Source organism: Schistocerca nitens, chromosome 4 (assembly GCF_023898315.1).
Source record: "Schistocerca nitens isolate TAMUIC-IGC-003100 chromosome 4, iqSchNite1.1, whole genome shotgun sequence".
NCBI lineage: Eukaryota > Metazoa > Arthropoda > Insecta > Orthoptera > Acrididae > Schistocerca > Schistocerca nitens.
This window is the reverse complement of record NC_064617.1, coordinates 616,618,474-616,641,435: the sequence shown is the minus strand read 5'-3', so window position 1 is coordinate 616,641,435 and position 22,962 is coordinate 616,618,474. Positions and strand designations below refer to the sequence as shown.

At 42.4% G+C, this 22,962-nt stretch overlaps 13 non-coding genes across 13 annotated transcripts; all 13 read right to left on the bottom strand.

The window, feature by feature from the left end:
- Positions 1-155: 155 nt before the first annotated feature.
- On the bottom strand, positions 156-274 carry LOC126254729 (U5 spliceosomal RNA). Its single transcript, XR_007546375.1, has one exon. It is a non-coding gene; the product is annotated as a U5 spliceosomal RNA (small nuclear RNA).
- Positions 275-1,227: 953 nt separating this feature from the next.
- Positions 1,228-1,434, bottom strand: LOC126254509 (small nucleolar RNA U3). Its single transcript, XR_007546186.1, has one exon. It is a non-coding gene; the product is annotated as a small nucleolar RNA U3 (small nucleolar RNA).
- A 2,409-nt stretch (positions 1,435-3,843) lies between these two features.
- Positions 3,844-3,962, bottom strand: LOC126254728 (U5 spliceosomal RNA). Its single transcript, XR_007546374.1, has one exon. It is a non-coding gene; the product is annotated as a U5 spliceosomal RNA (small nuclear RNA).
- Positions 3,963-4,915: 953 nt separating this feature from the next.
- LOC126254508 (small nucleolar RNA U3) lies at positions 4,916-5,122 on the bottom strand. Its single transcript, XR_007546185.1, has one exon. It is a non-coding gene; the product is annotated as a small nucleolar RNA U3 (small nucleolar RNA).
- A 2,397-nt stretch (positions 5,123-7,519) lies between these two features.
- LOC126254727 (U5 spliceosomal RNA) lies at positions 7,520-7,638 on the bottom strand. Its single transcript, XR_007546373.1, has one exon. It is a non-coding gene; the product is annotated as a U5 spliceosomal RNA (small nuclear RNA).
- Positions 7,639-8,591: 953 nt separating this feature from the next.
- LOC126254507 (small nucleolar RNA U3) lies at positions 8,592-8,798 on the bottom strand. The gene has a single exon (XR_007546184.1). It is a non-coding gene; the product is annotated as a small nucleolar RNA U3 (small nucleolar RNA).
- Positions 8,799-11,194: 2,396 nt separating this feature from the next.
- LOC126254726 (U5 spliceosomal RNA) lies at positions 11,195-11,313 on the bottom strand. Its single transcript, XR_007546372.1, has one exon. It is a non-coding gene; the product is annotated as a U5 spliceosomal RNA (small nuclear RNA).
- Positions 11,314-12,266: 953 nt separating this feature from the next.
- On the bottom strand, positions 12,267-12,473 carry LOC126254506 (small nucleolar RNA U3). Its single transcript, XR_007546183.1, has one exon. It is a non-coding gene; the product is annotated as a small nucleolar RNA U3 (small nucleolar RNA).
- A 2,401-nt stretch (positions 12,474-14,874) lies between these two features.
- On the bottom strand, positions 14,875-14,993 carry LOC126254725 (U5 spliceosomal RNA). The gene has a single exon (XR_007546371.1). It is a non-coding gene; the product is annotated as a U5 spliceosomal RNA (small nuclear RNA).
- A 953-nt stretch (positions 14,994-15,946) lies between these two features.
- Positions 15,947-16,153, bottom strand: LOC126254505 (small nucleolar RNA U3). The gene has a single exon (XR_007546182.1). It is a non-coding gene; the product is annotated as a small nucleolar RNA U3 (small nucleolar RNA).
- A 2,398-nt stretch (positions 16,154-18,551) lies between these two features.
- On the bottom strand, positions 18,552-18,670 carry LOC126254724 (U5 spliceosomal RNA). Its single transcript, XR_007546370.1, has one exon. It is a non-coding gene; the product is annotated as a U5 spliceosomal RNA (small nuclear RNA).
- Positions 18,671-19,623: 953 nt separating this feature from the next.
- Positions 19,624-19,830, bottom strand: LOC126254504 (small nucleolar RNA U3). Its single transcript, XR_007546181.1, has one exon. It is a non-coding gene; the product is annotated as a small nucleolar RNA U3 (small nucleolar RNA).
- A 2,384-nt stretch (positions 19,831-22,214) lies between these two features.
- On the bottom strand, positions 22,215-22,333 carry LOC126254782 (U5 spliceosomal RNA). The gene has a single exon (XR_007546421.1). It is a non-coding gene; the product is annotated as a U5 spliceosomal RNA (small nuclear RNA).
- Positions 22,334-22,962: the final 629 nt, after the last annotated feature.

Below are 22,962 nucleotides of genomic sequence, written 5' to 3'. Positions count from 1 at the left end.
CAATAAATAGCTCTGTCCCCCTCTCTCTCTCTCTACACAATCGTCTAACACACTGCACGCCATTTCAGGCCAAACGTGATCCGCTAAACCACGCCCTTCATTCTCACAACACAATCTACCTCTTGCTACTCACATTACGTTTTACTTGTGATTGTGGCTCAGCAATAGCCGAGCACTACAAAAAATACCTTCTAGACTCATTTAATGTTCCCCTCCACGGAAATCTTTAGTAAAAGGCGAAAGATTTATTCGGTTTGAAGGGAAACCAGAGTGCCGATCAACGCCCTCACTTCAATACTTATGGCTGCTTCTCTATTACTTCTCCGCGAGAACGCCGAAAATTCTTGCCGTCTTGTCTACTTCTCTACCGTCAACAGACTTCCAGTGTCATGCAAGCACACACCCCAAACTAACTGTCAACGCTGAAATAAGTGTCTGCCAACTGTCGTCGCTATTACTCTTTAGATAACTATTTTCATCATTTCTGTCACCATTCAAGCTGCTTCATTACCTCACCTGCCGACAGATGGCAGCACGCATAATTCCTGTCGGCGACCCACCGTCCGACATACAACGTCCGACACACAACTGCCCGCACTGCTCTGCATCTAACACTAATCTCTCTCCTCCCCACCACACTCGTTCACTCAAAAAACTGACAACTAGATAGTTCTTTGTACGCAAAACTAGGCCACATCACACGCAACGTGTATGTAGATGTATGGTGCAAGGGAAATATCCCCCTGCTCCCACACAACTAATTAATACTAGTTGACAACAGAAATAAAATTTCTGTCGATAGTATTTGAACCAGTCTTATTCATTTGCGAATTTCATGCATTCCTTCTTGCAGATAACACTGCCTTGCAAATCACTCAATTCATGTTTGCTAGCCAAACGTGCTCCTCCTAAATGTTTCGTACATCATGCATTAGTGGTGATTATCGAGACTGTGTTGTGTGTCAGCTTTTTATGGTCATCAATTGCACTCTTCTTGTGTTGCTCACTCATTCTTGTAACTCAAAAGTACGTCGTTGTCATCCAAGCCTAGCACTTGGAGCAGGCCAAATCAAATGGCTCGTCCCCGTGCCACTCGAGAAACTTCCACGAGGCTTTCATGACATGTCGCAATCGAAGTCTTTCCACAACCTGTAGCGACATTTCTGCAACGACGCGGGTCCCGATACCAACAGTATGACTTATGCTTCTAATCTATATAATAAAACCACCACTCGGAAAGCGCTATTCCCTTCCCACATCCCTCAGAATGTGGTGAACGATCATCGATTACAACCAAGATGCGATGAATCTTGATCGCAAGCCTCACGCTCAGGGAGAGTGCTACCACTCATCATCGTGGTTACGTCTACTCCAGCGTTGAACTAGAGAGAGTTGAAGACATACTACAGAAATGATCCTGTGAAGTATGATCTTGCTTGCAAGCTATCACCGCTCGCTACTTATGCCACGAGACCGTCAACACGCCCTACGAGAATACGACACATTATTCACATTTCGCGATTTACTTATCGAAGAATTTCTTAAGCTCAGACATTCTGCAAAGAACCTACTTCTACCCTTACTTGGCCGCAATGATCTCACTCGGCTATTTTTGTGCGCTACCAGTGCTTCTTGCGTTCCGAAATGAGAGACCATTGCCTCAGGCGAGACTGTATGTAAACACCGCTTGCACCTCCGGCCGCTAGATGGGGGCCTGGGGCACATACAGTAGCTTTCTATGGCGCAAGCAGACATGCCAAATAGCCACTGAAAGAGAAACACACAAGAGGGCATTCATAGGACTCTTGTGCTTTCTTTAAAACCGCCTCTCTCTTCGAAAATTTTCGCACCGCACTAGCTTATTCACCTCACCCTAACAGTGCGAACTCTTGTCGATATTTGGCCACTTTCATGCATACTTCCTCTTTCGTTTCACTTTGCGTCTTACTTGATACCCGCCCAAGAGCTGCTGATATACAATACTCGCAATAAATGTGTTTCTCTCTGTACCTCTCGTCGCCTATCACGAGTATTGCTTCTCCTCACATGGCAATTATGAAAACACCCACAGCTAAACAAACACTTCCTTCAAGCGCCACGTCCATACTATCAATCATACACTACTAATTTCACAGCTACTTGCTCCACTAATACATTTCTTATGTCTACTGTTAAACAGATGAAGAATCAAAGTATACAACAAGTCCCTATGAACATCACTGTCAGGACATTTTACAGACCTACGCATACCATGCCAATCTTTATGCTTCAACTATGATGGCCCATGTGCTATGAATAAAGAAATTTCTCATAAAATAATAAATAATCTTACAACTATACAAATACTCCGACAAGCTCCTTACTAAAATGCTAGATGTTTAGCAATCCCCCCCATCATCTCAGAATAATCTCAAGCAGTGCTTTCATCCCATGATCACTTCTTTGCAAACAAAACCACAAACTACTTTTTATACTAGCTTCCTTGTCACAGTGAACAGGGAACTAATGCTAGTGCCTCAGTTTACTAAAAAGCTTTTTTCACTTGCAACATATAAACTACCAACTTGAACCTCTGGGATTTTCAAACACACACACACACACACACACAGAAAACTTAATTCCACAGAAATTTAGGAGTAACAGTGGTTACCTCACATTTTCATACATACTCAAATAGCTACTTCTGTGCACTTCACACAATGTTCTCATCGTGTTCCAACAGAGAACACACTAATCACTATGAATGGATTCTGGTAAAAGAGCATTAAAAAAACGAACAGCCTGATCAAAGTGATTATCTGCACATCCTCTGCCAATAACATGTCACTCTATACCCGAGGGAAACTAAAATGCAGGGAAAGGAGCTTTGTTGTGACCACTGTGTCGGTATTTCATCATTTACTGACCAAAGTCTTCTCAAGCCAAGTATGCACCAGCTCTGTGTATGGCTGGGTCAATCAAGAGCCCCTTTCAATTTTACTTAAAAGACAAGCAGCATCAACAACTCACAGGAGGCACTGAACATTTTTACCATTATCTGCACCACCTTCCACTGATTTATTGAAGAAGAAACTGCAAAGTCTGGCCAATTTTGTACACAAGTAATCTTGAAAACATTGGAGTCAACAGCAGATACATAGTTTCCAAGACTGTAGCAAGGAACAACCCTTCAATTTCAAGATTTATCTCTCACTGAGACACATCATACCCAAACTACACCTAGCAGGAAATTGCTACTCAATTCATTTTTAGCTATCTATGTCATATTCAACAACTGTCTCTTTCTCACCTAAATCTTCTACAAAACTGAGTACACTGTTATGAACAAAGAACCAATGCCACATTATGGCAACAAGCCAGTGCCACTAATATCCACTCTATTGAAAACAATTGAAATACTCATCCTGCCCAACTAACCACCATCTTCAGCCCAAATCTCACTCACATCATACCTACAAATCACAAACTTCTGCGGTAAAAATTATTTTGGCTTTCAAAACAAAATCTACTTATCACATACCAGTATTTATTACAAAGACAATCATTCATCATTCGCTTCCAAATATCAGCTTATATGCTGTTGTGCAACTGCAGTGCAAGTAAACATTCTCAAATCATCTACAACTGAGGTACGGAAAGGGTTCACCAAGAGTTTGCAGGACAATAAATAGCTCTGTCCCCCTCTACCCCCCCCCCCTCTCTCTCTCTCTCTCTCTCTCTCTACACAATCGTCTAACACACTGCACGCCATTTCAGGTCAAACGTGATCCGCTAATCCACGCCCTTCATTCTCACAACACAATCTACCTCTTGCTACTCACATTACGTTTTACTTGTGATTGTGGCTCAGCAATAGCCGAGCACTACAAAAAATACCTTCTAGACTCATTTAATGTTCCCCTCCACGGAAATCTTTAGTAAAAGGCGAAAGATTTATTCGGTTTGAAGGGAAACCAGAGTGCCAATCAACGCCCTCACTTCAATACTTATGGCTGCTTCTCTATTACTTCTCCGCGAGAACGCCGAAAATTCTTGCCGTCTTGTCTACTTCTCTACCGTCAACAGACTTCCAGTGTCATGCAAGCACACACCCCAAACTAACTGTCAACGCTGAAATAAGTGTCTGCCAACTGTCGTCGCTATTACTCTTTAGATAACTATTTTCATCATTTCTGTCACCATTCAAGCTGCTTCATTACCTCACCTGCCGACAGATGGCAGCACGCATAATTCCTGTCGGCGACCCACCGTCCGACATACAACGTCCGACACACAACTGCCCGCACTGCTCTGCATCTAACACTAATCTCTCTCCTCCCCACCACACTCGTTCACTCAAAAAACTGACAACTAGATAGTTCTTTGTACGCAAAACTAGGCCACATCACACGCAACGTGTATGTAGATGTATGGTGCAAGGGAAATATCCCCCTGCTCCCACACAACTAATTAATACTAGTTGACAACAGAAATAAAATTTCTGTCGATAGTATTTGAACCAGTCTTATTCATTTGCGAATTTCATGCATTCCTTCTTGCAGATAACACTGCCTTGCAAATCACTCAATTCATGTTTGCTAGCCAAACGTGCTCCTCCTAAATGTTTCGTACATCATGCATTAGTGGTGATTATCGAGACTGTGTTGTGTGTCAGCTTTTTATGGTCATCAATTGCACTCTTCTTGTGTTGCTCACTCATTCTTGTAACTCAAAAGTACGTCGTTGTCATCCAAGCCTAGCACTTGGAGCAGGCCAAATCAAATGGCTCGTCCCCGTGCCACTCGAGAAACTTCCACGAGGCTTTCATGACATGTCGCAATCGAAGTCTTTCCACAACCTGTAGCGACATTTCTGCAACGACGCGGGTCCCGATACCAACAGTATGACTTATGCTTCTAATCTATATAATAAAACCACCACTCGGAAAGCGCTATTCCCTTCCCACATCCCTCAGAATGTGGTGAACGATCATCGATTACAACCAAGATGCGATGAATCTTGATCGCAAGCCTCACGCTCAGGGAGAGTGCTACCACTCATCATCGTGGTTACGTCTACTCCAGCGTTGAACTAGAGAGAGTTGAAGACATACTACAGAAATGATCCTGTGAAGTATGATCTTGCTTGCAAGCTATCACCGCTCGCTACTTATGCCACGAGACCGTCAACACGCCCTACGAGAATACGACACATTCTTCACATTTCGCGATTTACTTATCGAAGAATTTCTTAAGCTCAGACATTCTGCAAAGAACCTACTTCTACCCTTACTTGGCCGCAATGATCTCACTCGGCTATTTTTGTGCGCTACCAGTGCTTCTTGCGTTCCGAAATGAGAGACCATTGCCTCAGGCGAGACTGTATGTAAACACCGCTTGCACCTCCGGCCGCTAGATGGGGGCCTGGGGCACATACAGTAGCTTTCTATGGCGCAAGCAGACATGCCAAATAGCCACTGAAAGAGAAACACACAAGAGGGCATTCATAGGACTCTTGTGCTTTCTTTAAAACCGCCTCTCTCTTCGAAAATTTTCGCACCGCACTAGCTTATTCACCTCACCCTAACAGTGCGAACTCTTGTCGATATTTGGCCACTTTCATGCATACTTCCTCTTTCGTTTCACTTTGCGTCTTACTTGATACCCGCCCAAGAGCTGCTGATATACAATACTCGCAATAAATGTGTTTCTCTCTGTACCTCTCGTCGCCTATCACGAGTATTGCTTCTCCTCACATGGCAATTATGAAAACACCCACAGCTAAACAAACACTTCCTTCAAGCGCCACGTCCATACTATCAATCATACACTACTAATTTCACAGCTACTTGCTCCACTAATACATTTCTTATGTCTACTGTTAAACAGATGAAGAATCAAAGTATACAACAAGTCCCTATGAACATCACTGTCAGGACATTTTACAGACCTACGCATACCATGCCAATCTTTATGCTTCAACTATGATGGCCCATGTGCTATGAATAAAGAAATTTCTCATAAAATAACAAATAATCTTACAACTATACAAATACTCCGACAAGCTCCTTACTAAAATGCTAGATGCTTAGCAATCCCCCCCATCATCTCAGAATAATCTCAAGCAGTGCTTTCATCCCATGAGCACTTCTTTGCAAACAAAACCACAAACTACTTTTTATACTAGCTTCCTTGTCACAGTGAACAGGGAACTAATGCTAGTGCCTCAGTTTACTAAAAAGCTTTTTTCGCTTGCAACATATAAACTACCAACTTGAACCTCTGGGATTTTCAAACACACACACACACAGAAAACTTAATTCCACAGAAATTTAGGAGTAACAGTGGTTACCTCACATTTTCATACATACTCAAATAGCTACTTCTGTGCACTTCACACAATGTTCTCATCGTGTTCCAACAGAGAACACACTAATCACTATGAATGGATTCTGGTAAAAGAGCATTAAAAAAACGAACAGCCTGATCAAACTGATTATCTGCACATCCTCTGCCAATAACATGTCACTCTATACCCGAGGGAAACTAAAATGCAGGGAAAGGAGCTTTGTTGTGACCACTGTGTCGGTATTTCATCATTTACTGACCAAAGTCTTCTCAAGCCAAGTATGCACCAGCTCTGTGTATGGCTGGGTCAATCAAGAGCCCCTTTCAATTTTACTTAAAAGACAAGCAGCATCAACAACTCACAGGAGGCACTGAACATTTTTACCATTATCTGCACCACCTTCCACTGATTTATTGAAGAAGAAACTGCAAAGTCTGGCCAATTTTGTACACAAGTAATCTTGAAAACATTGGAGTCAACAGCAGATACATAGTTTCCAAGACTGTAGCAAGGAACAACCCTTCAATTTCAAGATTTATCTCTCACTGAGACACATCATACCCAAACTACACCTAGCAGGAAATTGCTACTCAATTCATTTTTAGCTATCTATGTCATATTCAACAACTGTCTCTTTCTCACCTAAATCTTCTACAAAACTGAGTACACTGTTATGAACAAAGAACCAATGCCACATTATGGCAACAAGCCAGTGCCACTAATATCCACTCTATTGAAAACAATTGAAATACTCATCCTGCCCAACTAACCACCATCTTCAGCCCAAATCTCACTCACATCATACCTACAAATCACAAACTTCTGCGGTAAAAATTATTTTGGCTTTCAAAACAAAATCTACTTATCACATACCAGTATTTATTACAAAGACAATCATTCATCATTCGCTTCCAAATATCAGCTTATATGCTGTTGTGCAACTGCAGTGCAAGTAAACATTCTCAAATCATCTACAACTGAGGTACGGAAAGGGTTCACCAAGAGTTTGCAGGACAATAAATAGCTCTGTCCCCCTCTACCCCCCCCCCCCCTCTCTCTCTCTCTCTCTCTACACAATCGTCTAACACACTGCACGCCATTTCAGGTCAAACGTGATCCGCTAATCCACGCCCTTCATTCTCACAACACAATCTACCTCTTGCTACTCACATTACGTTTTACTTGTGATTGTGGCTCAGCAATAGCCGAGCACTACAAAAAATACCTTCTAGACTCATTTAATGTTCCCCTCCACGGAAATCTTTAGTAAAAGGCGAAAGATTTATTCGGTTTGAAGGGAAACCAGAGTGCCAATCAACGCCCTCACTTCAATACTTATGGCTGCTTCTCTATTACTTCTCCGCGAGAACGCCGAAAATTCTTGCCGTCTTGTCTACTTCTCTACCGTCAACAGACTTCCAGTGTCATGCAAGCACACACCCCAAACTAACTGTCAACGCTGAAATAAGTGTCTGCCAACTGTCGTCGCTATTACTCTTTAGATAACTATTTTCATCATTTCTGTCACCATTCAAGCTGCTTCATTACCTCACCTGCCGACAGATGGCAGCACGCATAATTCCTGTCGGCGACCCACCGTCCGACATACAACGTCCGACACACAACTGCCCGCACTGCTCTGCATCTAACACTAATCTCTCTCCTCCCCACCACACTCGTTCACTCAAAAAACTGACAACTAGATAGTTCTTTGTACGCAAAACTAGGCCACATCACACGCAACGTGTATGTAGATGTATGGTGCAAGGGAAATATCCCCCTGCTCCCACACAACTAATTAATACTAGTTGACAACAGAAATAAAATTTCTGTCGATAGTATTTGAACCAGTCTTATTCATTTGCGAATTTCATGCATTCCTTCTTGCAGATAACACTGCCTTGCAAATCACTCAATTCATGTTTGCTAGCCAAACGTGCTCCTCCTAAATGTTTCGTACATCATGCATTAGTGGTGATTATCGAGACTGTGTTGTGTGTCAGCTTTTTATGGTCATCAATTGCACTCTTCTTGTGTTGCTCACTCATTCTTGTAACTCAAAAGTACGTCGTTGTCATCCAAGCCTAGCACTTGGAGCAGGCCAAATCAAATGGCTCGTCCCCGTGCCACTCGAGAAACTTCCACGAGGCTTTCATGACATGTCGCAATCGAAGTCTTTCCACAACCTGTAGCGACATTTCTGCAACGACGCGGGTCCCGATACCAACAGTATGACTTATGCTTCTAATCTATATAATAAAACCACCACTCGGAAAGCGCTATTCCCTTCCCACATCCCTCAGAATGTGGTGAACGATCATCGATTACAACCAAGATGCGATGAATCTTGATCGCAAGCCTCACGCTCAGGGAGAGTGCTACCACTCATCATCGTGGTTACGTCTACTCCAGCGTTGAACTAGAGAGAGTTGAAGACATACTACAGAAATGATCCTGTGAAGTATGATCTTGCTTGCAAGCTATCACCGCTCGCTACTTATGCCACGAGACCGTCAACACGCCCTACGAGAATACGACACATTCTTCACATTTCGCGATTTACTTATCGAAGAATTTCTTAAGCTCAGACATTCTGCAAAGAACCTACTTCTACCCTTACTTGGCCGCAATGATCTCACTCGGCTATTTTTGTGCGCTACCAGTGCTTCTTGCGTTCCGAAATGAGAGACCATTGCCTCAGGCGAGACTGTATGTAAACACCGCTTGCACCTCCGGCCGCTAGATGGGGGCCTGGGGCACATACAGTAGCTTTCTATGGCGCAAGCAGACATGCCAAATAGCCACTGAAAGAGAAACACACAAGAGGGCATTCATAGGACTCTTGTGCTTTCTTTAAAACCGCCTCTCTCTTCGAAAATTTTCGCACCGCACTAGCTTATTCACCTCACCCTAACAGTGCGAACTCTTGTCGATATTTGGCCACTTTCATGCATACTTCCTCTTTCGTTTCACTTTGCGTCTTACTTGATACCCGCCCAAGAGCTGCTGATATACAATACTCGCAATAAATGTGTTTCTCTCTGTACCTCTCGTCGCCTATCACGAGTATTGCTTCTCCTCACATGGCAATTATGAAAACACCCACAGCTAAACAAACACTTCCTTCAAGCGCCACGTCCATACTATCAATCATACACTACTAATTTCACAGCTACTTGCTCCACTAATACATTTCTTATGTCTACTGTTAAACAGATGAAGAATCAAAGTATACAACAAGTCCCTATGAACATCACTGTCAGGACATTTTACAGACCTACGCATACCATGCCAATCTTTATGCTTCAACTATGATGGCCCATGTGCTATGAATAAAGAAATTTCTCATAAAATAACAAATAATCTTACAACTATACAAATACTCCGACAAGCTCCTTACTAAAATGCTAGATGTTTAGCAATCCCCCCCATCATCTCAGAATAATCTCAAGCAGTGCTTTCATCCCATGAGCACTTCTTTGCAAACAAAACCTCAAACTACTTTTTATACTAGCTTCCTTGTCACAGTGAACAGGGAACTAATGCTAGTGCCTCAGTTTACTAAAAAGCTTTTTTCGCTTGCAACATATAAACTACCAACTTGAACCTCTGGGATTTTCAAACACACACACACACACACACACACACAGAAAACTTAATTCCACAGAAATTTAGGAGTAACAGTGGTTACCTCACATTTTCATACATACTCAAATAGCTACTTCTGTGCACTTCACACAATGTTCTCATCGTGTTCCAACAGAGAACACACTAATCACTATGAATGGATTCTGGTAAAAGAGCATTAAAAAAACGAACAGCCTGATCAAAGTGATTATCTGCACATCCTCTGCCAATAACATGTCACTCTATACCCGAGGGAAACTAAAATGCAGGGAAAGGAGCTTTGTTGTGACCACTGTGTCGGTATTTCATCATTTACTGACCAAAGTCTTCTCAAGCCAAGTATGCACCAGCTCTGTGTATGGCTGGGTCAATCAAGAGCCCCTTTCAATTTTACTTAAAAGACAAGCAGCATCAACAACTCACAGGAGGCACTGAACATTTTTACCATTATCTGCACCACCTTCCACTGATTTATTGAAGAAGAAACTGCAAATTCTGGCCAATTTTGTACACAAGTAATCTTGAAAACATTGGAGTCAACAGCAGATACATAGTTTCCAAGACTGTAGCAAGGAACAACCCTTCAATTTCAAGATTTATCTCTCACTGAGACACATCATACCCAAACTACACCTAGCAGGAAATTGCTACTCAATTCATTTTTAGCTATCTATGTCATATTCAACAACTGTCTCTTTCTCACCTAAATCTTCTACAAAACTGAGTACACTGTTATGAACAAAGAACCAATGCCACATTATGGCAACAAGCCAGTGCCACTAATATCCACTCTATTGAAAACAATTGAAATACTCATCCTGCCCAACTAACCACCATCTCCAGCCCAAATCTCACTCACATCATACCTACAAATCACAAACTTCTGCGGTAAAAATTATTTTGGCTTTCAAAACAAAATCTACTTATCACATACCAGTATTTATTACAAAGACAATCATTCATCATTCGCTTCCAAATATCAGCTTATATGCTGTTGTGCAACTGCAGTGCAAGTAAACATTCTCAAATCATCTACAACTGAGGTACGGAAAGGGTTCACCAAGAGTTTGCAGGACAATAAATAGCTCTGTCCCCCTCTACCCCCCTCACTCTCTCTCTACACAATCGTCTAACACACTGCACGCCATTTCAGGCCAAACGTGATCCGCTAATCCACGCCCTTCATTCTCACAACACAATCTACCTCTTGCTACTCACATTACGTTTTACTTGTGATTGTGGCTCAGCAATAGCCGAGCACTACAAAAAATACCTTCTAGACTCATTTAATGTTCCCCTCCACGGAAATCTTTAGTAAAAGGCGAAAGATTTATTCGGTTTGAAGGGAAACCAGAGTGCCGATCAACGCCCTCACTTCAATACTTATGGCTGCTTCTCTATTACTTCTCCGCGAGAACGCCGAAAATTCTTCCCGTCTTGTCTACTTCTCTACCGTCAACAGACTTCCAGTGTCATGCAAGCACACACCCCAAACTAACTGTCAACGCTGAAATAAGTGTCTGCCAACTGTCGTCGCTATTACTCTTTAGATAACTATTTTCATCATTTCTGTCACCATTCAAGCTGCTTCATTACCTCACCTGCCGACAGATGGCAGCACGCATAATTCCTGTCGGCGACCCACCGTCCGACATACAACGTCCGACACACAACTGCCCGCACTGCTCTGCATCTAACACTAATCTCTCTCCTCCCCACCACACTCGTTCACTCAAAAAACTGACAACTAGATAGTTCTTTGTACGCAAAACTAGGCCACATCACACGCAACGTGTATGTAGATGTATGGTGCAAGGGAAATATCCCCCTGCTCCCACACAACTAATTAATACTAGTTGACAACAGAAATAAAATTTCTGTCGATAGTATTTGAACCAGTCTTATTCATTTGCGAATTTCATGCATTCCTTCTTGCAGATAACACTGCCTTGCAAATCACTCAATTCATGTTTGCTAGCCAAACGTGCTCCTCCTAAATGTTTCGTACATCATGCATTAGTGGTGATTATCGAGACTGTGTTGTGTGTCAGCTTTTTATGGTCATCAATTGCACTCTTCTTGTGTTGCTCACTCATTCTTGTAACTCAAAAGTACGTCGTTGTCATCCAAGCCTAGCACTTGGAGCAGGCCAAATCAAATGGCTCGTCCCCGTGCCACTCGAGAAACTTCCACGAGGCTTTCATGACATGTCGCAATCGAAGTCTTTCCACAACCTGTAGCGACATTTCTGCAACGACGCGGGTCCCGATACCAACAGTATGACTTATGCTTCTAATCTATATAATAAAACCACCACTCGGAAAGCGCTATTCCCTTCCCACATCCCTCAGAATGTGGTGAACGATCATCGATTACAACCAAGATGCGATGAATCTTGATCGCAAGCCTCACGCTCAGGGAGAGTGCTACCACTCATCATCGTGGTTACGTCTACTCCAGCGTTGAACTAGAGAGAGTTGAAGACATACTACAGAAATGATCCTGTGAAGTATGATCTTGCTTGCAAGCTATCACCGCTCGCTACTTATGCCACGAGACCGTCAACACGCCCTACGAGAATACGACACATTCTTCACATTTCGCGATTTACTTATCGAAGAATTTCTTAAGCTCAGACATTCTGCAAAGAACCTACTTCTACCCTTACTTGGCCGCAATGATCTCACTCGGCTATTTTTGTGCGCTACCAGTGCTTCTTGCGTTCCGAAATGAGAGACCATTGCCTCAGGCGAGACTGTATGTAAACACCGCTTGCACCTCCGGCCGCTAGATGGGGGCCTGGGGCACATACAGTAGCTTTCTATGGCGCAAGCAGACATGCCAAATAGCCACTGAAAGAGAAACACACAAGAGGGCATTCATAGGACTCTTGTGCTTTCTTTAAAACCGCCTCTCTCTTCGAAAATTTTCGCACCGCACTAGCTTATTCACCTCACCCTAACAGTGCGAACTCTTGTCGATATTTGGCCACTTTCATGCATACTTCCTCTTTCGTTTCACTTTGCGTCTTACTTGATACCCGCCCAAGAGCTGCTGATATACAATACTCGCAATAAATGTGTTTCTCTCTGTACCTCTCGTCGCCTATCACGAGTATTGCTTCTCCTCACATGGCAATTATGAAAACACCCACAGCTAAACAAACACTTCCTTCAAGCGCCACGTCCATACTATCAATCATACACTACTAATTTCACAGCTACTTGCTCCACTAATACATTTCTTATGTCTACTGTTAAACAGATGAAGAATCAAAGTATACAACAAGTCCCTATGAACATCACTGTCAGGACATTTTACAGACCTACGCATACCATGCCAATCTTTATGCTTCAACTATGATGGCCCATGTGCTATGAATAAAGAAATTTCTCATAAAATAACAAATAATCTTACAACTATACAAATACTCCGACAAGCTCCTTACTAAAATGCTAGATGCTTAGCAATCCCCCCCATCATCTCAGAATAATCTCAAGCAGTGCTTTCATCCCATGAGCACTTCTTTGCAAACAAAACCACAAACTACTTTTTATACTAGCTTCCTTGTCACAGTGAACAGGGAACTAATGCTAGTGCCTCAGTTTACTAAAAAGCTTTTTTCGCTTGCAACATATAAACTACCAACTTGAACCTCTGGGATTTTCAAACACACACACACACAGAAAACTTAATTCCACAGAAATTTAGGAGTAACAGTGGTTACCTCACATTTTCATACATACTCAAATAGCTACTTCTGTGCACTTCACACAATGTTCTCATCGTGTTCCAACAGAGAACACACTAATCACTATGAATGGATTCTGGTAAAAGAGCATTAAAAAAACGAACAGCCTGATCAAACTGATTATCTGCACATCCTCTGCCAATAACATGTCACTCTATACCCGAGGGAAACTAAAATGCAGGGAAAGGAGCTTTGTTGTGACCACTGTGTCGGTATTTCATCATTTACTGACCAAAGTCTTCTCAAGCCAAGTATGCACCAGCTCTGTGTATGGCTGGGTCAATCAAGAGCCCCTTTCAATTTTACTTAAAAGACAAGCAGCATCAACAACTCACAGGAGGCACTGAACATTTTTACCATTATCTGCACCACCTTCCACTGATTTATTGAAGAAGAAACTGCAAAGTCTGGCCAATTTTGTACACAAGTAATCTTGAAAACATTGGAGTCAACAGCAGATACATAGTTTCCAAGACTGTAGCAAGGAACAACCCTTCAATTTCAAGATTTATCTCTCACTGAGACACATCATACCCAAACTACACCTAGCAGGAAATTGCTACTCAATTCATTTTTAGCTATCTATGTCATATTCAACAACTGTCTCTTTCTCACCTAAATCTTCTACAAAACTGAGTACACTGTTATGAACAAAGAACCAATGCCACATTATGGCAACAAGCCAGTGCCACTAATATCCACTCTATTGAAAACAATTGAAATACTCATCCTGCCCAACTAACCACCATCTTCAGCCCAAATCTCACTCACATCATACCTACAAATCACAAACTTCTGCGGTAAAAATTATTTTGGCTTTCAAAACAAAATCTACTTATCACATACCAGTATTTATTACAAAGACAATCATTCATCATTCGCTTCCAAATATCAGCTTATATGCTGTTGTGCAACTGCAGTGCAAGTAAACATTCTCAAATCATCTACAACTGAGGTACGGAAAGGGTTCACCAAGAGTTTGCAGGACAATAAATAGCTCTGTCCCCCTCTACCCCCCCCCTCTCTCTCTCTCTCTCTCTCTCTCTCTACACAATCGTCTAACACACTGCACGCCATTTCAGGTCAAACGTGATCCGCTAATCCACGCCCTTCATTCTCACAACACAATCTACCTCTTGCTACTCACATTACGTTTTACTTGTGATTGTGGCTCAGCAATAGCCGAGCACTACAAAAAATACCTTCTAGACTCATTTAATGTTCCCCTCCACGGAAATCTTTAGTAAAAGGCGAAAGATTTATTCGGTTTGAAGGGAAACCAGAGTGCCAATCAACGCCCTCACTTCAATACTTATGGCTGCTTCTCTATTACTTCTCCGCGAGAACGCCGAAAATTCTTGCCGTCTTGTCTACTTCTCTACCGTCAACAGACTTCCAGTGTCATGCAAGCACACACCCCAAACTAACTGTCAACGCTGAAATAAGTGTCTGCCAACTGTCGTCGCTATTACTCTTTAGATAACTATTTTCATCATTTCTGTCACCATTCAAGCTGCTTCATTACCTCACCTGCCGACAGATGGCAGCACGCATAATTCCTGTCGGCGACCCACCGTCCGACATACAACGTCCGACACACAACTGCCCGCACTGCTCTGCATCTAACACTAATCTCTCTCCTCCCCACCACACTCGTTCACTCAAAAAACTGACAACTAGATAGTTCTTTGTACGCAAAACTAGGCCACATCACACGCAACGTGTATGTAGATGTATGGTGCAAGGGAAATATCCCCCTGCTCCCACACAACTAATTAATACTAGTTGACAACAGAAATAAAATTTCTGTCGATAGTATTTGAACCAGTCTTATTCATTTGCGAATTTCATGCATTCCTTCTTGCAGATAACACTGCCTTGCAAATCACTCAATTCATGTTTGCTAGCCAAACGTGCTCCTCCTAAATGTTTCGTACATCATGCATTAGTGGTGATTATCGAGACTGTGTTGTGTGTCAGCTTTTTATGGTCATCAATTGCACTCTTCTTGTGTTGCTCACTCATTCTTGTAACTCAAAAGTACGTCGTTGTCATCCAAGCCTAGCACTTGGAGCAGGCCAAATCAAATGGCTCGTCCCCGTGCCACTCGAGAAACTTCCACGAGGCTTTCATGACATGTCGCAATCGAAGTCTTTCCACAACCTGTAGCGACATTTCTGCAACGACGCGGGTCCCGATACCAACAGTATGACTTATGCTTCTAATCTATATAATAAAACCACCACTCGGAAAGCGCTATTCCCTTCCCACATCCCTCAGAATGTGGTGAACGATCATCGATTACAACCAAGATGCGATGAATCTTGATCGCAAGCCTCACGCTCAGGGAGAGTGCTACCACTCATCATCGTGGTTACGTCTACTCCAGCGTTGAACTAGAGAGAGTTGAAGACATACTACAGAAATGATCCTGTGAAGTATGATCTTGCTTGCAAGCTATCACCGCTCGCTACTTATGCCACGAGACCGTCAACACGCCCTACGAGAATACGACACATTCTTCACATTTCGCGATTTACTTATCGAAGAATTTCTTAAGCTCAGACATTCTGCAAAGAACCTACTTCTACCCTTACTTGGCCGCAATGATCTCACTCGGCTATTTTTGTGCGCTACCAGTGCTTCTTGCGTTCCGAAATGAGAGACCATTGCCTCAGGCGAGACTGTATGTAAACACCGCTTGCACCTCCGGCCGCTAGATGGGGGCCTGGGGCACATACAGTAGCTTTCTATGGCGCAAGCAGACATGCCAAATAGCCACTGAAAGAGAAACACACAAGAGGGCATTCATAGGACTCTTGTGCTTTCTTTAAAACCGCCTCTCTCTTCGAAAATTTTCGCACCGCACTAGCTTATTCACCTCACCCTAACAGTGCGAACTCTTGTCGATATTTGGCCACTTTCATGCATACTTCCTCTTTCGTTTCACTTTGCGTCTTACTTGATACCCGCCCAAGAGCTGCTGATATACAATACTCGCAATAAATGTGTTTCTCTCTGTACCTCTCGTCGCCTATCACGAGTATTGCTTCTCCTCACATGGCAATTATGAAAACACCCACAGCTAAACAAACACTTCCTTCAAGCGCCACGTCCATACTATCAATCATACACTACTAATTTCACAGCTACTTGCTCCACTAATACATTTCTTATGTCTACTGTTAAACAGATGAAGAATCAAAGTATACAACAAGTCCCTATGAACATCACTGTCAGGACATTTTACAGACCTACGCATACCATGCCAATCTTTATGCTTCAACTATGATGGCCCATGTGCTATGAATAAAGAAATTTCTCATAAAATAACAAATAATCTTACAACTATACAAATACTCCGACAAGCTCCTTACTAAAATGCTAGATGTTTAGCAATCCCCCCCATCATCTCAGAATAATCTCAAGCAGTGCTTTCATCCCATGAGCACTTCTTTGCAAACAAAACCACAAACTACTTTTTATACTAGCTTCCTTGTCACAGTGAACAGGGAACTAATGCTAGTGCCTCAGTTTACTAAAAAGCTTTTTTCGCTTGCAACATATAAACTACCAACTTGAACCTCTGGGATTTTCAAACACACACACACACACACACCCACACACAGAAAACTTAATTCCACAGAAATTTAGGAGTAACAGTGGTTACCTCACATTTTCATACATACTCAAATAGCTACTTCTGTGCACTTCACACAATGTTCTCATCGTGTTCCAACAGAGAACACACTAATCACTATGAATGGATTCTGGTAAAAGAGCATTAAAAAAACGAACAGCCTGATCAAAGTGATTATCTGCACATCCTCTGCCAATAACATGTCACTCTATACCCGAGGGAAACTAAAATGCAGGGAAAGGAGCTTTGTTGTGACCACTGTGTCGGTATTTCATCATTTACTGACCAAAGTCTTCTCAAGCCAAGTATGCACCAGCTCTGTGTATGGCTGGGTCAATCAAGAGCCCCTTTCAATTTTACTTAAAAGACAAGCAGCATCAACAACTCACAGGAGGCACTGAACATTTTTACCATTATCTGCACCACCTTCCACTGATTTATTGAAGAAGAAACTGCAAATTCTGGCCAATTTTGTACACAAGTAATCTTGAAAACATTGGAGTCAACAGCAGATACATAGTTTCCAAGACTGTAGCAAGGAACAACCCTTCAATTTCAAGATTTATCTCTCACTGAGACACATCATACCCAAACTACACCTAGCAGGAAATTGCTACTCAATTCATTTTTAGCTATCTATGTCATATTCAACAACTGTCTCTTTCTCACCTAAATCTTCTACAAAACTGAGTACACTGTTATGAACAAAGAACCAATGCCACATTATGGCAACAAGCCAGTGCCACTAATATCCACTCTATTGAAAACAATTGAAATACTCATCCTGCCCAACTAACCACCATCTCCAGCCCAAATCTCACTCACATCATACCTACAAATCACAAACTTCTGCGGTAAAAATTATTTTGGCTTTCAAAACAAAATCTACTTATCACATACCAGTATTTATTACAAAGACAATCATTCATCATTCGCTTCCAAATATCAGCTTATATGCTGTTGTGCAACTGCAGTGCAAGTAAACATTCTCAAATCATCTACAACTGAGGTACGGAAAGGGTTCACCAAGAGTTTGCAGGACAATAAATAGCTCTGTCCCCCTCTACCCCCCTCACTCTCTCTCTACACAATCGTCTAACACACTGCACGCCATTTCAGGCCAAACGTGATCCGCTAATCCACGCCCTTCATTCTCACAACACAATCTACCTCTTGCTACTCACATTACGTTTTACTTGTGATTGTGGCTCAGCAATAGCCGAGCACTACAAAAAATACCTTCTAGACTCATTTAATGTTCCCCTCCACGGAAATCTTTAGTAAAAGGCGAAAGATTTATTCGGTTTGAAGGGAAACCAGAGTGCCGATCAACGCCCTCACTTCAATACTTATGGCTGCTTCTCTATTACTTCTCCGCGAGAACGCCGAAAATTCTTGCCGTCTTGTCTACTTCTCTACCGTCAACAGACTTCCAGTGTCATGCAAGCACACACCCCAAACTAACTGTCAACGCTGAAATAAGTGTCTGCCAACTGTCGTCGCTATTACTCTTTAGATAACTATTTTCATCATTTCTGTCACCATTCAAGCTGCTTCATTACCTCACCTGCCGACAGATGGCAGCACGCATAATTCCTGTCGGCGACCCACCGTCCGACATACAACGTCCGACACACAACTGCCCGCACTGCTCTGCATCTAACACTAATCTCTCTCCTCCCCACCACACTCGTTCACTCAAAAAACTGACAACTAGATAGTTCTTTGTACGCAAAACTAGGCCACATCACACGCAACGTGTATGTAGATGTATGGTGCAAGGGAAATATCCCCCTGCTCCCACACAACTAATTAATACTAGTTGACAACAGAAATAAAATTTCTGTCGATAGTATTTGAACCAGTCTTATTCATTTGCGAATTTCATGCATTCCTTCTTGCAGATAACACTGCCTTGCAAATCACTCAATTCATGTTTGCTAGCCAAACGTGCTCCTCCTAAATGTTTCGTACATCATGCATTAGTGGTGATTATCGAGACTGTGTTGTGTGTCAGCTTTTTATGGTCATCAATTGCACTCTTCTTGTGTTGCTCACTCATTCTTGTAACTCAAAAGTACGTCGTTGTCATCCAAGCCTAGCACTTGGAGCAGGCCAAATCAAATGGCTCGTCCCCGTGCCACTCGAGAAACTTCCACGAGGCTTTCATGACATGTCGCAATCGAAGTCTTTCCACAACCTGTAGCGACATTTCTGCAACGACGCGGGTCCCGATACCAACAGTATGACTTATGCTTCTAATCTATATAATAAAACCACCACTCGGAAAGCGCTATTCCCTTCCCACATCCCTCAGAATGTGGTGAACGATCATCGATTACAACCAAGATGCGATGAATCTTGATCGCAAGCCTCACGCTCAGGGAGAGTGCTACCACTCATCATCGTGGTTACGTCTACTCCAGCGTTGAACTAGAGAGAGTTGAAGACATACTACAGAAATGATCCTGTGAAGTATGATCTTGCTTGCAAGCTATCACCGCTCGCTACTTATGCCACGAGACCGTCAACACGCCCTACGAGAATACGACACATTCTTCACATTTCGCGATTTACTTATCGAAGAATTTCTTAAGCTCAGACATTCTGCAAAGAACCTACTTCTACCCTTACTTGGCCGCAATGATCTCACTCGGCTATTTTTGTGCGCTACCAGTGCTTCTTGCGTTCCGAAATGAGAGACCATTGCCTCAGGCGAGACTGTATGTAAACACCGCTTGCACCTCCGGCCGCTAGATGGGGGCCTGGGGCACATACAGTAGCTTTCTATGGCGCAAGCAGACATGCCAAATAGCCACTGAAAGAGAAACACACAAGAGGGCATTCATAGGACTCTTGTGCTTTCTTTAAAACCGCCTCTCTCTTCGAAAATTTTCGCACCGCACTAGCTTATTCACCTCACCCTAACAGTGCGAACTCTTGTCGATATTTGGCCACTTTCATGCATACTTCCTCTTTCGTTTCACTTTGCGTCTTACTTGATACCCGCCCAAGAGCTGCTGATATACAATACTCGCAATAAATGTGTTTCTCTCTGTACCTCTCGTCGCCTATCACGAGTATTGCTTCTCCTCACATGGCAATTATGAAAACACCCACAGCTAAACAAACACTTCCTTCAAGCGCCACGTCCATACTATCAATCATACACTACTAATTTCACAGCTACTTGCTCCACTAATACATTTCTTATGTCTACTGTTAAACAGATGAAGAATCAAAGTATACAACAAGTCCCTATGAACATCACTGTCAGGACATTTTACAGACCTACGCATACCATGCCAATCTTTATGCTTCAACTATGATGGCCCATGTGCTATGAATAAAGAAATTTCTCATAAAATAATAAATAATCTTACAACTATACAAATACTCCGACAAGCTCCTTACTAAAATGCTAGATGTTTAGCAATCCCCCCCATCATCTCAGAATAATCTCAAGCAGTGCTTTCATCCCATGATCACTTCTTTGCAAACAAAACCACAAACTACTTTTTATACTAGCTTCCTTGTCACAGTGAACAGGGAACTAATGCTAGTGCCTCAGTTTACTAAAAAGCTTTTTTCGCTTGCAACATATAAACTACCAACTTGAACCTCTGGGATTTTCAAACACACACACACACAGAAAACTTAATTCCACAGAAATTTAGGAGTAACAGTGGTTACCTCACATTTTCATACATACTCAAATAGCTACTTCTGTGCACTTCACACAATGTTCTCATCGTGTTCCAACAGAGAACACACTAATCACTATGAATGGATTCTGGTAAAAGAGCATTAAAAAAACGAACAGCCTGATCAAACTGATTATCTGCACATCCTCTGCCAATAACATGTCACTCTATACCCGAGGGAAACTAAAATGCAGGGAAAGGAGCTTTGTTGTGACCACTGTGTCGGTATTTCATCATTTACTGACCAAAGTCTTCTCAAGCCAAGTATGCACCAGCTCTGTGTATGGCTGGGTCAATCAAGAGCCCCTTTCAATTTTACTTAAAAGACAAGCAGCATCAACAACTCACAGGAGGCACTGAACATTTTTACCATTATCTGCACCACCTTCCACTGATTTATTGAAGAAGAAACTGCAAAGTCTGGCCAATTTTGTACACAAGTAATCTTGAAAACATTGGAGTCAACAGCAGATACATAGTTTCCAAGACTGTAGCAAGGAACAACCCTTCAATTTCAAGATTTATCTCTCACTGAGACACATCATACCCAAACTACACCTAGCAGGAAATTGCTACTCAATTCATTTTTAGCTATCTATGTCATATTCAACAACTGTCTCTTTCTCACCTAAATCTTCTACAAAACTGAGTACACTGTTATGAACAAAGAACCAATGCCACATTATGGCAACAAGCCAGTGCCACTAATATCCACTCTATTGAAAACAATTGAAATACTCATCCTGCCCAACTAACCACCATCTTCAGCCCAAATCTCACTCACATCATACCTACAAATCACAAACTTCTGCGGTAAAAATTATTTTGGCTTTCAAAACAAAATCTACTTATCACATACCAGTATTTATTACAAAGACAATCATTCATCATTCGCTTCCAAATATCAGCTTATATGCTGTTGTGCAACTGCAGTGCAAGTAAACATTCTCAAATCATCTACAACTGAGGTACGGAAAGGGTTCACCAAGAGTTTGCAGGACAATAAATAGCTCTGTCCCCCTCTACCCCCCTCACTCTCTCTCTACACAATCGTCTAACACACTGCACGCCATTTCAGGCCAAACGTGATCCGCTAATCCACGCCCTTCATTCTCACAACACAATCTACCTCTTGCTACTCACATTACGTTTTACTTGTGATTGTGGCTCAGCAATAGCCGAGCACTACAAAAAATACCTTCTAGACTCATTTAATGTTCCCCTCCACGGAAATCTTTAGTAAAAGGCGAAAGATTAATTCGGTTTGAAGGGAAACCAGAGTGCCGATCAACGCCCTCACTTCAATACTTATGGCTGCTTCTCAATTACTTCTCCGCGAGAACGCCGAAAATTCTTGCCGTCTTGTCTACTTCTCTACCGTCCACAGACTTCCAGTGTCATGCAAGCACACACCCCAAACTAACTGTCAACGCTGAAATAAGTGTCTGCCAACTGTCGTCGCTATTACTCTTTAGATAACTATTTTCATCATTTCTGTCACCATTCAAGCTGCTTCATTACCTCACCTGCCGACAGATGGCAGCACGCATAATTCCTGTCGGCGACCCACCGTCCGACATACAACGTCCGACACACAACTGCCCGCACTGCTCTGCATCTAACACTAATCTCTCTCCTCCCCACCACACTCGTTCACTCAAAAAACTGACAACTAGATAGTTCTTTGTACGCAAAACTAGGCCACATCACACGCAACGTGTATGTAGATGTATGGTGCAAGGGAAATATCCCCCTGCTCCCACACAACTAATTAATACTAGTTGACAACAGAAATAAAATTTCTGTCGATAGTATTTGAACCAGTCTTATTCATTTGCGAATTTCATGCATTCCTTCTTGCAGATAACACTGCCTTGCAAATCACTCAATTCATGTTTGCTAGCCAAACGTGC